The sequence below is a fragment of the Euprymna scolopes genome, chromosome 8 (genome assembly GCF_053919585.1).
Source record: "Euprymna scolopes isolate OS-2025 chromosome 8, ASM5391958v1, whole genome shotgun sequence".
Classification (NCBI taxonomy): domain Eukaryota; kingdom Metazoa; phylum Mollusca; class Cephalopoda; order Sepiida; family Sepiolidae; genus Euprymna; species Euprymna scolopes.
The window spans coordinates 22,798,272-22,813,014 of record NC_136489.1 but is presented as its reverse complement, the minus strand read 5'-3'; the positions used below and the strand labels follow the sequence as shown (position 1 = coordinate 22,813,014).

Genomic DNA, 14,743 nt, shown 5'->3' with positions numbered 1-14,743 from the left:
GTGTATTCAGACATATCGCAAGTTTTTAATCGGTTTTTGGCCGAAAATTTGGTTATTAGGGTCAAAGTTCAAGAGATTTTCCCTTTGCGATCTCTAGAAAACTATCCAGCCAGTTTTGGGTCTAAACATTTGAAATTTTATATAAAGGGTATCCAGACATGCAGCAAGCTTTTTAATTTGTTTTCGGACGAAAGTTTGGCTTCCAAGAGGTTAAAGTTATGAATAGTATATAGGTCCTGAGCAAAGCTGGACTGAACTGCTAGTATATATAAAAAAGTGAAATTATCTGTGTGTGTCTGTGTTTGTGTGTACACTTTCCTACCAAATTACTGTATCAATTTTTACGTCTACAGACTCGATATTTAACATAAGGGTATTAACATTTGGGAAAGTCTTTTAAATCAATTCTTTACTAGATAGTTAGCTGTCAAGGGGTCAAAGTTCCAGGATTTGACCTTTGAAAACTCTCCCAAACTCCTTCGCCAATTTTGGGTCTAAACATTTGAAATTTTAGATGTAGGTTACGTGGACATGGATCAAACATTTTAATTTGATTTGAGCCCAAGACAATAAATGTTAAGGGGTCAAAATTGGGGTCAAAGTTTAAAAAAATTGACCTCTTCGGTCTCTAGCAAATTACTCGGCAAATTTTTGCTTTAGTGATTTGGAATTTTACATAAAATGTATTAAGACATGGCAAGCGTTTTAATCGTTTTTTGGCCGAAAGTTTGGCTGCCAAGGGATCAAAGTTAAAAATATTTGACCTTTACGGTCTTTAGTGAACTATTCAGGCAATTTTGAGTCCAAACATTTGAAATTTTACATAACTGGTATTCAGACATGCACAAAGTCTTTTAATCAGTTTTGTTGCTACAAGGTCAAAGTTTAAGAGTTGACCTTTGCAGACTCTACTAAGCTTCTCCGCAAATTTTGTGTCTAAACACATGAAATTTTTGATGTGGGTTTCCTGAACATGAGTCAAACTTTTTAATATATATATACTTATGCACATAAGTTATAAACAGTACATAGGGCCCTAGCAAAGCCGAGCTGAACTGCTAGCATATATATATATATATATATATATACATATATATATGTATATATATACATATATATATACATATATATATATATTAGAAATGGTAATTAATAAAAACTGAAGAATGTGCTCAATACTGTTGTAGAGTAAATATGCGTTTTATTTTTTATTACCGTATCTTTATGTTAAGTTTTTTTTGGGGCCGTCTGTAGCTTCCTCAGACTTTTACAGAAATTTCAGAATTTCCTATCCGTTGTGGTCACCACCTGACGAAGGCCTGAGGAATAGTTGGCCGAAACGTCGTGAAAAAAAAACTAATAAAGATGAAAACAACAACTAATAAAGATGAGAATAATAGTCCGAAATAAAAATATATATATATATATATATATATATATATATATATATATATATATATATATATATATATATATACTTCAGAATAATTTTATTTAACAATCAGGAAATTAAATTTCAAAAGTATTCTTTGTCTTGCTTAGAATAATAAAAATCTTTGATATGAAACTCAAACACTTCATTTCAAAAGGGGTGTTTTGAAATTCACTGAATCATTACAATTAATATATATATATATATATATATATATATATATATATATATATATATAATCTGTCCGGCGTTTCCCTAGAAGTGTTACTTTATTTAACCGCCCCCCCATCTCTTTAGTCGCGGGCAAGCGACTATATAAGTCACTTCGGTCGGTCGGTCGGTCTGTCCGTAACACTTTTGTGCTTGGCCTTTTGGTTAAGATCAAAGGTTTGTTCTTAATAGATGTTGTTCTTAGCTTTTTTTTCTTAGCCTTCTGGCGAAGATCAAAGTGTAGTATCTCTTCCGGCAGATACTGCAAGCAAAGACCATATGTGTGGGCAACCTCACATATAAGACCTTGGTCAATGTAGGGGCAACCCTTCATACCAATTGTCACTATCCAACTCCCCTACTCCCCGGGGAGTTGGTCCCCATTTCCCCTTCACTCCTCACATTAAAAATCGGCCTTGTGCCTTATTTGCTCGGTGGGGGAGCAAATAAATACCATCTCTTCCGGCAGATATTGCAAGCAAAGACCCTATGTGGGGGCGACCCCACAGATAAGACCTTGGTCAATGTAGGGGCAACCCTTCATACCAATTGTCACTACCCAGCTCCCCTACTCCCCGGGGAGTTGGTCCCTATTTCCCCTTCACTCCTCACATTAAAAATCGGCCTCGTGCCTAATTTTCTCAGTGGGGGAGCAAATAAATATCTTGGCCTTCGGGCCGGGATCAAAGTGCAGTATTTGTTCCGGAAGATACTGTAAGAAAGACCATATGTGGGGGTAACCCACATATCAGACCTTGGTCAATGTAGGCGCAACCCTTCATACAAATGGTCATTATCCAGCTCCCCTACTACTCGGAGAGTTGGTCCCCACTTCCCCTTCACTCCTCACATTAAAAATCGGCTTTGTGCCTAATTTGCTCGGAGGCAAATTTGCAAATAAATACCCTTTTTAGGCCTTTTGGCCAAGATCAAAGTGTAGTATCTGTTCTTGCTACATGCTGCACTTACTGTGATATAAAGTGGGGGATCGCTTTTCTGTATTAATTTCAAGTAAACTGATCACCCACTTTACAACCAGTCAGTCTCAACGCCATTCTAGTCATTCTCCAGATCATTCAAGTTGTTTTTGATGGATTCCGGTTATTTTTTTAAGCATTCAAGTCATTCTTATAGTCATTCAATTCATCCTTAAGTTCATTAAAGGCATTCTAAGTCATTTACTTTTTAAATATTTAAGTCATTTCAGCCCATTTTTCGGTCATTTTAGTTTATCTTTAAGAATTTCATGTCAATCTTACATTCGCGCATTCATTCATTACACGAGAGCACGCGACTAATGGCTATCGGCCTTGTTTATTATGACACTATATGTGCCATCATCACATATGACATCATCATGAATGTCATTTGCACATATACAATATATAATAATCTATATATATATATATATATATATATATATATATATATATATTTCATCTTCTATTACGTCATATGTAGCTATACTGTGAACAAATAAAAAAGACTGGGTGTATTTTAACATTCATATATATATATATATATATATATATATATATATATATATATATATATTCTTTTGTGTGTGTGTGTTACAGAAAATCAAAACAATATTGTTGTCGTCGATTTCAAATCTAAAAACAGGGGGCCTATAATTAATCTGAATCTCTTCAGTAGCTTCTCATGTTTTCGTACATCTTAGATGAAGAGTTAATACACCTGGCACATCTGGACAGAAGCTGCTAAAAACAGTCTATCCTGCATCGACAGAGTACAAAATAGACTTCGTTACTTACTGGGGATGGCCTTTTCTCTTCCCTGCAACCTCTATCCCACAGAAAGCCGTTCCTTGCCTGTCTTTATTTCATCGTTATTTCCATGGCAAGTGCTCGTCTGAGCTCTAATCACTGGTCCCCCCTCGCCAATCTTACACGATATACACCCGTATAGCTGAAAAAAATGTCAATAATTTCCCCACTCCTTATCTGTGTCAAATACAAAACGTAGATTCCATGAACAAAGCTTCTTTCTTAGAACTGCACGCCTGTGGAACTCTCTTCCGTTTGCCTGTTTCCCACCTGACTAAAACTTGGACGATTTCAAGTCCAACATAAACAAATTCCTTATGAACCGGCCCCTTTAGTAAGACACTTTGTCAAATCCACAATACTAACTATTACTACAATACTATCCCATTGATTACTGTACACTCAATAACCCTTATCCCCGAGTGGCTTCCGGGCCTTGATAAGTTGTGACTTCCATATAAAAAACTTTAAGTGCAAAAAGCGGAGAAAGTTCGAGATAAGTTACAACTATAGATTTTCATTTGTTTTAATTTGAAACTGACGTTAGCGATATTTTTCTGACCTTTTATAACACATACATAAACATTATGGTCTTGGGAGATAGAGAGAAAAAATGACAATGGTTATAGTTGGACGAGTTTTGTGCACCTATAAAATATTCATGGGCAGCTTCATCGGTATTTCCCGTTAATAGCGATTCAGACTATTTACAATAAAAATTAATCCCTTTTTCAAAGAAAAAATGAAATCATGAAGTGTGGACGTCTTTAGACTCAACAACCCATATCTAAACCCGACAATAACAAACCAACTATCTAATTGTCTTGTAGAATAATTGTATGAACAGTAAAGTCGAAATTTACATAATCTGTTTGAATGAGGTTTGTGTCTCAGCAGAGAACATATAGCCACTTCGGGAGAATCTTTCTTAGTATTTGTTTACGACGAGTAATAAGTAATAGGGCAACCTTTAAGTTTATGCTTCGGCTAAAATTTTCAATATTGGGGAGTATTTAAAGATTTTATTTTATAAGCAGTTTCGTTCTCAGGGAGCAATTAATGGAAAAAAAAATGGAAATTACGGCACTAACCCTATATGGGTTTAATTGGCTTCCTCCGAAGCAGGAAGTTCAACGGGCGTATGAAATTCACAAGCGGTCCCCTGCCACATGTATATCTCCGTTATGGAAGATGCAGGGAGGTGTCGACGTCCTCATCCATACAGTGCCTGGAATTCCCAAATTGGTCACTCATCTGGTACTGACCCGACTCAACGTTGCTTAACTTCGGGGATCTAACGCTATATAATACCTATGAATAACGACCTTATAGGAATGAACAGAGCCATACTTGTTGATAGCAAAAGATCCACTGTCAGATTTATTTGTATCATAATTCTATGATATAAAATCAGTATTTACCATTGCAGGGACGGTAGCAACGTAGTTGTGGTAGAGGTATGACGTCGGCAATTATCTGCGTGTATTAAATATTGGAACTATCTCATAAATGTTGTAGTTATTATGAGTATAGGATGTATGCTAAGAGTGTTGTTCAAGCGCTTATATAAGGGAACTGTAACATAGCTCTGCTCTAGTGTTAATTTTAGTGTTGAATTCCTTATTAACAATGACGCTTTTTCTTTGAGTCTCAAATTTCTTTGGCTTCTTTCTATAACTAGTATATATACTTGGATGTCTCTAATGGAGATGTTATTAATGGATGGGTGTTTATGGATCAAAGACGGTTTGGTTGAGGTGTGATCTTTAACGCGTATCTGTACATGTAAAAGTACTGCCGATGTAAAATCCAGTGCATATTGCATATTGTATTTGCATATTGCATATTGCATATTGTATTTGCATATTGCATATTGCATATTGTATTTGGTATACTGAGTACTACGGTATCATAATTTTATGTTGCTGATGGGCAGTTTGAAAAGTACAGGGGTCGTTGTTGTAGATTTCCTACTTCTGGATAAGAGTTGGCATGAATTTAGGTTCGGAGTGTGTGAGTTGGACGTCTAATTCTTCTTTGTGTATGGCTTTGTGGGTTGCTAGTGTTATTCTGTCACTGAAGTGTGGTCATTTTAAGAAACTGATATTGAAAATTGTGTATTGTTGTCGTTCTTTGTTTACATACCGTATTTATTTGATATTTCCGTGGGATATGTGTTGTGGTGGGTGCTGCAGAATAGATATATTCTCGAAATTTTGCGTAAATGTACACACCTACCATCTTATGCGACAAGTTATGCTCGGAAATAAATGCGTATAATTAAAAATTATTGAAGTTCCTTCAATATTGTTATTTATTTTACTGCATAGATTGTTTTCATATACGGCATTATCCTCAAACAAAAATCTCTCAAACTTCGCACAATGTTTCAAGCAAACTACAAAATCCTTCTTTATTATATATATATATATATATATATATATATATATATATATATATATATATATATATATACTATATTGTTTCGCTGTTTCACAGCTCATCAGTGCGGCTAAACAAGCAAGTATCTCAAGCCAGGATATATAGATATATATATATATATATATATATATATATATATATATATATATATATATATATAGAGAGAGAGAGAGAGAGAGAGAGGGAGAGAGAGAGGGGGGGAGAGTAAAAAGATCATAAATTGTGAATTAAAAATCAGTTTCAAAAGGAAAAAACAAACAAAATCAAATCGAGTGTACGAATTCAGAGAGAGGATATAGCAGCATGCCTAAAGATATATTTGCTGAACTTAAAACAAATTTTCTAACGGAGATTAATAAGGAATATCCGCCTTACTTACGACAAAAATGCTAGTTTTATTTTGGTGTCTTAAACTTCTTCCCTCTCCCTATTTTTTGCTGATGAGGAGATTATGTTCCAAGACAAAACCTTTGTCAATTATTGTCGCTAGTTATTGTTAATTTCAATAAAATGAACATCGTTTCCGAAACGATCGTACAATCGAGTTGATTTTGTTTGTTTTTTCTTTTGAAACTGATTTTTAATTCACAATTGTATATATATATATATATATATATATATATATATATATATATGTATATATATATATATAAGATGAAAGACGAGGAATATAAAAGTTACATATAACTATATTTTATCATCAGAAAAATAAGGAAAAGCTACGGAAAAAAAAAGAAACCCCTTTTTTAGGCCATAGCATTTCGAAGCTAAATGTTCCTTATTAGAAGAGAGGAATGCCAGAATTACGCAAAAGCAAATATAGAAAAACACTGACTTAATGGCATTTGGATCTGAAATGAGAATGAAGGAATAGGATTATATTCTAAATAGTAATTAATTGTTTGCTCCTCTTATAGGCTTTTCTTATCTTGATAAGTTTTGCTTTGTTAAAGACTTGCTTTTAATAACTTATTTCTATTATATATATATATATATATATATATATATATATACATATATATATATATATATATATATATATATATTCGGTGTAAAAATCGAAAGAATAGGAGAAATTGACAATCGTATTCATACAACGATTTTTGCTACATATGGGCAGATATATTAATGTCAGCATCATAGATAGTCAGAACTCTTTGACGGAAAACCTTACACTACAGATAGAAGACATATCATATTCTAAATTCGAATATGTAATCGACTCTGCCTAAAATGTTTTTCATCTTTTCATTGGATTTTAAATTTATATTACCTTTTATTTTTTCTGTTTGTATTTTTCAAATTTTAACTCGTAAACACCTTAAAGATCGGGTCAGATTTTACATAATTAATCAACACACGCGCGTGTCGAATATAGTTGAAGGTCATATCCAGGACCTCAGAGTAATTTGAGGAGTTAAAGCTGTTTATTATGTTCTGAGTTAGGGTTAGAGTTTAGGCTACGGATGGTATAATGGTTTGGATTAGTGTTAGGGTTAGGACTAGTTGTAATAAGCAGATCCTCGGGTGTAACTCTGAAGAGAGAGATGGTTTGTGTAGTCCTAGGTAAGGGTTAAGTCTGCTTATAGAAATCTGCTGACACTAGTTTCGAATTCGACCAAGTTGCAATCTGAGGGAAAGTGATCCTGAGGCAACTGGAAGCTCTTACGTAAAAACGAAGTTCGTGGAAACTCCGTCTGACGCTAGAAAAAAAGTTTCATTCAACTCTATTACTATTCGTAAGTTACGTCATGGTTGATAATACTACTCATTGCAATTATGATGGCCTTGTGACAGAACAATGGTGAGAGAGAAAGAGAATCAATTGTTAAGCGCATTGCTTATTATATTACAATTTTTAATTAAACCATATTCCACGCAGGTTTTCAGTTCGGTCACTTCTTCAAAACTGCAATAGAAAAACGTCTCTAGTTTTGGCCGTATGTGACGCTATGAGTTGCCTTTGGTGTTAGTAAAAGTCATGTTGGAAATATAAATAAACGAAATCTGTATTATTGTGAAGATCTGAGTGATCACTAGGGATCACGCGGGTCACTCAATTTCCTGTCAAATTCTAACCCAAGGTTTGCTAATTTAAGCGAATTAGTTGTGAAAGGTGCATAATTGCACACTAACTTAATGATCATCAGATTAGAAATCGTGAAAAAAAGAGTTTGCTCATTGGCGATTTAAAGATGAAACCTGTCGAACCCGACAGGTTGAATAATAAACAGGATAAAGGTGAAGAAATAACATAATGATTAAATCAATAAATAGCCGTCCGCTGTTTATTGATTTTTTTATTCATAAATTTTCAATCGCAAATAGTCGGATTAAGGTTGTTTTTATTTGTTTATAAAAATACTTAAATAATATTCGAAAAGTGCCCGAATGATTTTCTCCACGCTAATGCAATAACTCCAGACTTGAGAGATTTCGTCAGTAATGGCGCGCACACACGGACACGATTAATTTCTCATCTAGATTCAAGAAAAAAAAACGGATTTCCCAGTTGATATTCAAATAGAATTAGTATGCAGATCACTGTTGCATAAGATTTTACTTGCACTTCTTATAAAGTCGATGCCTCTAACATGTTTTTCGTTTTGTATTCTTGTATTCAGCGTTCATTTTCGTAAACTTTGTCAAATGGGTAATCTCTCTCTCTCTCTCTTCTTCTTCTTCTCTCTCCGTTCGTGGGTGGGTTCGAGTCTCTCGACAAACAGGAATTATCATTCTCCATTAATGGTTGCGTAAGCATGAAACACTAGTGTCTGCAATTATAAAAGAATAATTATTTAATTATAATCATCAAGCCCCTTCAATAATGGTCAGTGTTTGAGAATAGGCGGTCACTAGCGTTTATGCAATGTTCACGACTTCCTACCATTAGAACAGTATAGATTGTGTAATGTCCCAGCATGAATTGAGCGTTTATTATTTCCTAATTCCCTTCATTCTCCTGGTGATTGTTTGGTGGGTCAGAAGTAGAGGTTTAGCAAATGCGGTACAAAAAATAGCTGGGTCCGAATCTCTTGTCCGGCAGAAATTTTTATCCTACACTGATTATTGCATAAGCATGAAACACTAGTGTCCGTGGGTAAAAAAAATAATTATTATTATCATTTAATTATAATTAAACTGGCCAGCACATTTCTTGGTGTCCAATATTTTTAAACTTGTTTAGACTAATTTGGGGATACTGATTCTGAAAATCATATTAATTTTTTTCTAAACAGTTAAGTTGTTTAAATATTTGCTATTTTATACTTTTTTTTATCTAAACATTACGTGCTCTTCCTCACTGTTTTGAACCCATTATATCCCTTTAAGTTACTCTCAACTAAAAAAGTTACTTTCTTCCTAATTTCCTTTTCGGGTTGATCTTTACTTTCTTTTTTGCAATCACTGGCGACACAGCACGCCTCTTTCTTCTTTATACGCTCCAATCCTTGGTATCAACGGTATGTTTTACTGATTTCTTCTTCTGGACAATGTGTTTGTTTATTTTGTCAGATCTTTACGAACTTATTCAGTTTTTCGATTTCTTTAAGTCCTTCATTTTCCTACCATCGTTTGTTGTTATGGTTTTTACCTTCTCATACCCGTCATTTTTTTCTTTTTACGTTTTTACTTATTCTCTTTAAATGAGTTGGCGAGAAACGCGTTAATGAGCGGATGCGTTGACGACCTAGTTGGAAGCCAACGGGGAGAACTGGTGCAAATGTACAGACACAGCATGCCAAACTCCGAAAAGGGAACTCATATGACAGAAAAAAAGCTGGGTAATATATATATATATATATATATATATATATATATATATATATATATATATATATATATATATATTAATTAGCTAATTAGAATAAAAAAATTTGTCAGTGTAAATTAGGTCTAAATGTGAAATCCGAGCACCTTAAGTGTATATATAGTCATTTACAGTCTCCTGTTTTGTCGTCTAGATATCATCAATCTTGTTAGTCGTAACAAACTATATCACAAGTTGGTAAACTATATCACAAGTTGGTAAACTATATCACAAGTTTGCAATGAAAGAAATTATAGCCTTATCTTTATTGTATTTGGTTTGGATATAAATTGGATTACACTAACGCCAATCTGAAAATAACGTTCTCTACATAATTTTATTGCGTTACGCTGAGTGAAGACGATCATTTTATCTACCAGTGAGATCAACCTATAAATAAGAAGTATATATATATATATATATATATATATATATATATATATATATATATATATATTCGGTTAAAAACAAAGTTCCTGTCAGGAAACTTAATAAATTGTAACTTTCCACAGAAGAAATCAGTCCTAGGTTTTGAGAACTGGTTTCTTATTATTTATTAAGTCGCCTGATGAGGACATTTGGTTTTAACCAATGATTTGTCCGAAATATTAGCATGTCCAATGTGCCGACCATGTAAATTTGTTTATATTTATAAAAGTATAACTTGCATTTTTTTATTGCGCACTTTTAATTACCTCGTTAAATTCACTGCTTATAACTTATGAATAGCTTAAACGTATATATAGACACACACACGCACACACACACACACATACATACATATATATATATATATATATATATTTATATATATATATATATTGCCATCTGTAGATTGTTTTTAATACTTCTATTATTGCTAGTAAATATTATCATTTATATTTCGATTATTGATTTTAAGTAATAGTAATTTGCTATTAAATTTTATGAAAATCGCTACAGACAAAGCATCAAGTGATTTAAAACCTAACAAGAACGAAAGATGATTATCGCAAAGACAGTGGATGACTATTATGTGTAGTCTTGAAGAGATTAAGCTTATATTTAGGAGGAAAACTATCAGCAGGAGAGGGAGTTCCACAAGATGCTACTGGAATTGAAAGTTGTATTACAGTAGGTATCAAAAAAGCGAATTTATTGAGATTAATGGACCAACGAGATAAACCATCTGGAACAAAGAAATCTGAGAAGTTAAAAGTAATTCTGAAGACCATGTGGAGTCATAGTATTTATGGAAATCGTTAAGACTAGCAACATCATGTCTTTGAGATAGAGAGGTGCAGAGGATAGACCAATCAAATTACCGGTAAGTTTGTATGACCTTATCAGCCCCCACCCCCAAAATAATTGTACAGAGTTTTACTATCCAAAATATGGCAGCAATATTTCATACAGGTATACTAGTAGATATGTAGAGATATAGAACAGCATCCGGTGTGAGAATGTGTTTGTGGCGATACAGAAAAACGACTTTACGAGAAGCAGAAAGAGTAATGGATCTAATGTCTGAATTTCAAGAAAGATTTGATCTGAAATAAAGATGGGGAAGTTTCAGAATCAATTTCTTCTCAAAACCATAAAAACAAAACTTCTTAAAAAGGTAGGCACGCCTACGATTGAAAGAGACGAGCTGAATCCTAACAAGATCGAATCAAGCAAGCCGTTTTTTATCCTAATCGTCAATCTAATTCTAATTTTGTATTCTAATCATCAATCTAAGTTAGTTCAACTTCTAGATTGGCCGTATTTTTTACTGATCTCATGGAGATGGATGAAGAACAACACCAGAAAAGAGAGCGGTGTAGGAAATGGACTTGTGAAAATCTGGAATCAGCTGAAGCTCACACGCACAAGTTTAGTAATCACTATATGACAAGTTTCCGCTCTTAGTTTAAGCATAGTTATTATAACCGCCGCTAATATTTATGTGTCACGAATAACTTTCTTTTGTTCAGCACTTAAAAAAAAAAAACTCGATTTCGATCTCTTTGCAAACATGAGTGATAGGCAGGCTTTGTGCTCGATGCTTTGTGCATCTCACCAAAGTAACAGGTCGTTATGGTACGAGTTAAAGGAATTAAGTAAAAATGTATTGTTGTCATACTTGTGCTGTTTTCGCGATATATAAAATAAAATAATGATTGTAATCACAATGTAGTGATCGTTGTTTCTAAATATTATTTATCCTCTCATCTTGTTCCGATATCGTGAATAATAAGAACAATGTTGACCTTGAGATGCAGTACTAATAAATATCATCATTGATTGGAAAAGAGGAGAAATTATCTAGAATTACTCGCAAGCTTCCTTCGAAAAAGACTTTTTTACACAGGCATCACCACTTATCAAGGCCAAGAGGCTATTCGAGAATAAGGGTATAAGAGTGTATAATAGATATTGGACAATATAGTAATCGTTAGTAATGTAAATTCGGTAAATTTGTTAACAAGTGGGACAGCTCATCAAGAACTTGTTTACGTTAGACTTGAAGACAACCATATTGTAGCCAGCTGGAAAGCAGGAAAACGGAAGACAATTCCACAGGCGTGCAGTTCTAAGAAAGAAGCTTTGTTCATGGAATCTACGTTTAGGTTTAGGCACAGATAACGAGTGGGAGGAATTATTGATAGTGTTTTCAGCTAGATGAGTGTTTCTTGTGAAAGTTTGGCGAGTGGGGGGGCATAGACTGAAGTTCAGTCGAACACTTTCCATGAAAATAACGATACAGCAGACAAACTCGCAACATCTCTTCTGTGAGATAGAGGTTGCAGGGAAGAGAAAAGGATATCTCCTACGAGACTGCGAAGTCTATTTTGAATTCTATCAAGGCAGGACAAGTCCTTACTAGCAGCTCCTGCCCAGATGTTGCAACAGTACTCCATCCTTGGACGTACCTGGCTCTTATATAGATAGAGAATTGCATCAGCAGTGAGATAGCTACTGGATCGATAGATGGATCCCACCATTTTTCCAGCGGCCTTGGCAACTGTTCCATTTAAGATCAGGAGTAAAGGTCAAGCCCAGAAGCTTGTCAAAACTTGAGGCCTCCTGAAGAAGAGAGCCATTCATTTCAATTGATGCCAGATGTGGATCAGAGCGTTGATGATGTAAAAAGAGAAGCTTGGTTTTAGATTCATTAAAAGTAACCAGCCACTCCTTTCCCCATTGTATCACGTGCTCAAGATTAGAGGAGAGAGAATCGGGGAGAACTTGGTCGTTTACTGACTTAGATGTGCTATCATAGATGGTATTTCATCAGCATAAATGTCTACAAATGATGTAAGGATGTGATTTGGAAGATCATTAATGTAGATCAGGAAAAGAGTTGGGCCCAGGATGGACCCCTGAGGGACAGCATTAATACTGTGAGCTTCTGATTTTTGCCCATCAACTACTACTCTTATGAACCTGTCAGAAAGAAATTATTTAATAATTGAGAAGACATTTCCATCTATACCATAGCTAGAGATCTTGTGAAGTAAACCTTCATGCCATACCCTATTAAAGCCCTTAGATATGTCAAGAGCAATTGCCCTAGAAAGGTTGCCTCCGTCGAGAGATTTGCTAATAATGTCAAGAATTTATCTCTAATTTCACAAGCGTGGAGTTCGTGTAGAATACCAGAATTCCATATTCTGTCGATTTCCTTCGAAATTTGGAGAACAATGGTCCTACTCTCTCTCCCTCTCCCTCTCTCTCTCTCCCTCTCTCTATCTCTCTCTCTCTCGAATTATCCATAAAGCGACAAATTTGCTAATTTACAACAGTTTAAAAACCAGAAGTTGAACTAAAACCACAAAAGTCGGACTGAACAACGCGAAAGGAACAGATTTTTCTAGAAAATAAACAAGCTTTCCGTTGACCAAATCAACTTATCAAAACCGAAAAGAGGCCAACGGTTCTATATGTGACCTTACACGTGACCTTACACGACCTTAAACCTCTGATCGCGGCCCAGTTATGATCTGCAACCTGGTCGGTACAGTTATGATCTTAACCTTGGTCGATGCCCAATTATGACTATCCTAGTCACCGGGCAATTAATTATGTCGACTGGGCAACCAGGTCTGTCAACCGTTGGTACGTCGCGTCACCCAGTGAGTCCTCGTCAAGGCGTTGGAGGACTCTTCTCGGTTGCACGGTCCTCAAGGCCTGTTCTTCTTGATCGTCTAGTTGGTCGTCCTGTTGACTGGGTGTTCGTTGACGGGAACGGGGTCACAAGTGGCAAGTAAAAGAAATAAAGTTACATGGAACAACAGCACATCAGTAAACAAACTCCGGAGGTTGGTTGATATATAATGTATTTAGGAAATTCATAAATTATTATCTACAGACGTATGTACAATTGAAGATTAAATGGAAGCAAGCAATTAGATTTGTGAATGAGCTTCTTGTTGTTGAAATACTCGGTCGGAGTCGCGGATCGTTGTAATTATCGTTAAGGTGTTCTGGCTGGTCTCTTCCTAGGTCCTCTGAATTCTATTGTTGCAAATTGAGCTCTCTGGCGACCAGCGAGGGGGAGAGAGAAGTTGGGTGGCTGGATTCCTCTACCGAGACCTTTATCTCTGTCGCTCCAAAGATCTCTCTCTGTCTTCTCTCTTCTTCTATCTGATTAAATCGAGTTTTACAGATCTTATATAGTAAAACCCTTGAATAATGACGACGCCTACGTTCGTCTTCGACCAATCAAATTGATTGATAACAATCCACCTGATTCCTTCTCATTGGTCAATTTGGCTTGTGGCAGGTATTATTTTTCCGCCCCCAATTTCCAAAATCAAATTGACTCCTCCCCAACTTGCCTGACCCCGCCTTCTCGATAATGGTATTTTTCCATATTATCAACTGATAATCAGAGGAAATATTATTTTTAGCTTGTAATGGATCACCAGATTTCATCTATTTAAAAATATCCGTTTGATCTCCTTTCCTCTTTGAATTATTTGTTTTGTAAAAACATCCGTGTGATTTAAAAAAAAAAATATTCTTTACATGTCAGAATTCCCATTAGCGCCCAAAACAATTTGCCAAACGACATTTTTAGATAAGTCATAATTGGAA

General features: G+C 34.9%; 1 protein-coding gene and 1 pseudogene across 1 annotated transcript in view; one reads left to right on the top strand and one right to left on the bottom strand.

Annotated features, from left to right (window-relative positions):
• Positions 1 to 14,743, bottom strand: part of LOC145283509 (conopressin/conophysin-like) — a 280,923-nt gene that overhangs the window by 145,605 nt on the left and 120,575 nt on the right. The gene's annotated exons all lie outside the window — the stretch shown is intronic.
• LOC145284300 (U2 spliceosomal RNA) lies at positions 2,546 to 2,671 on the top strand (annotated as a pseudogene).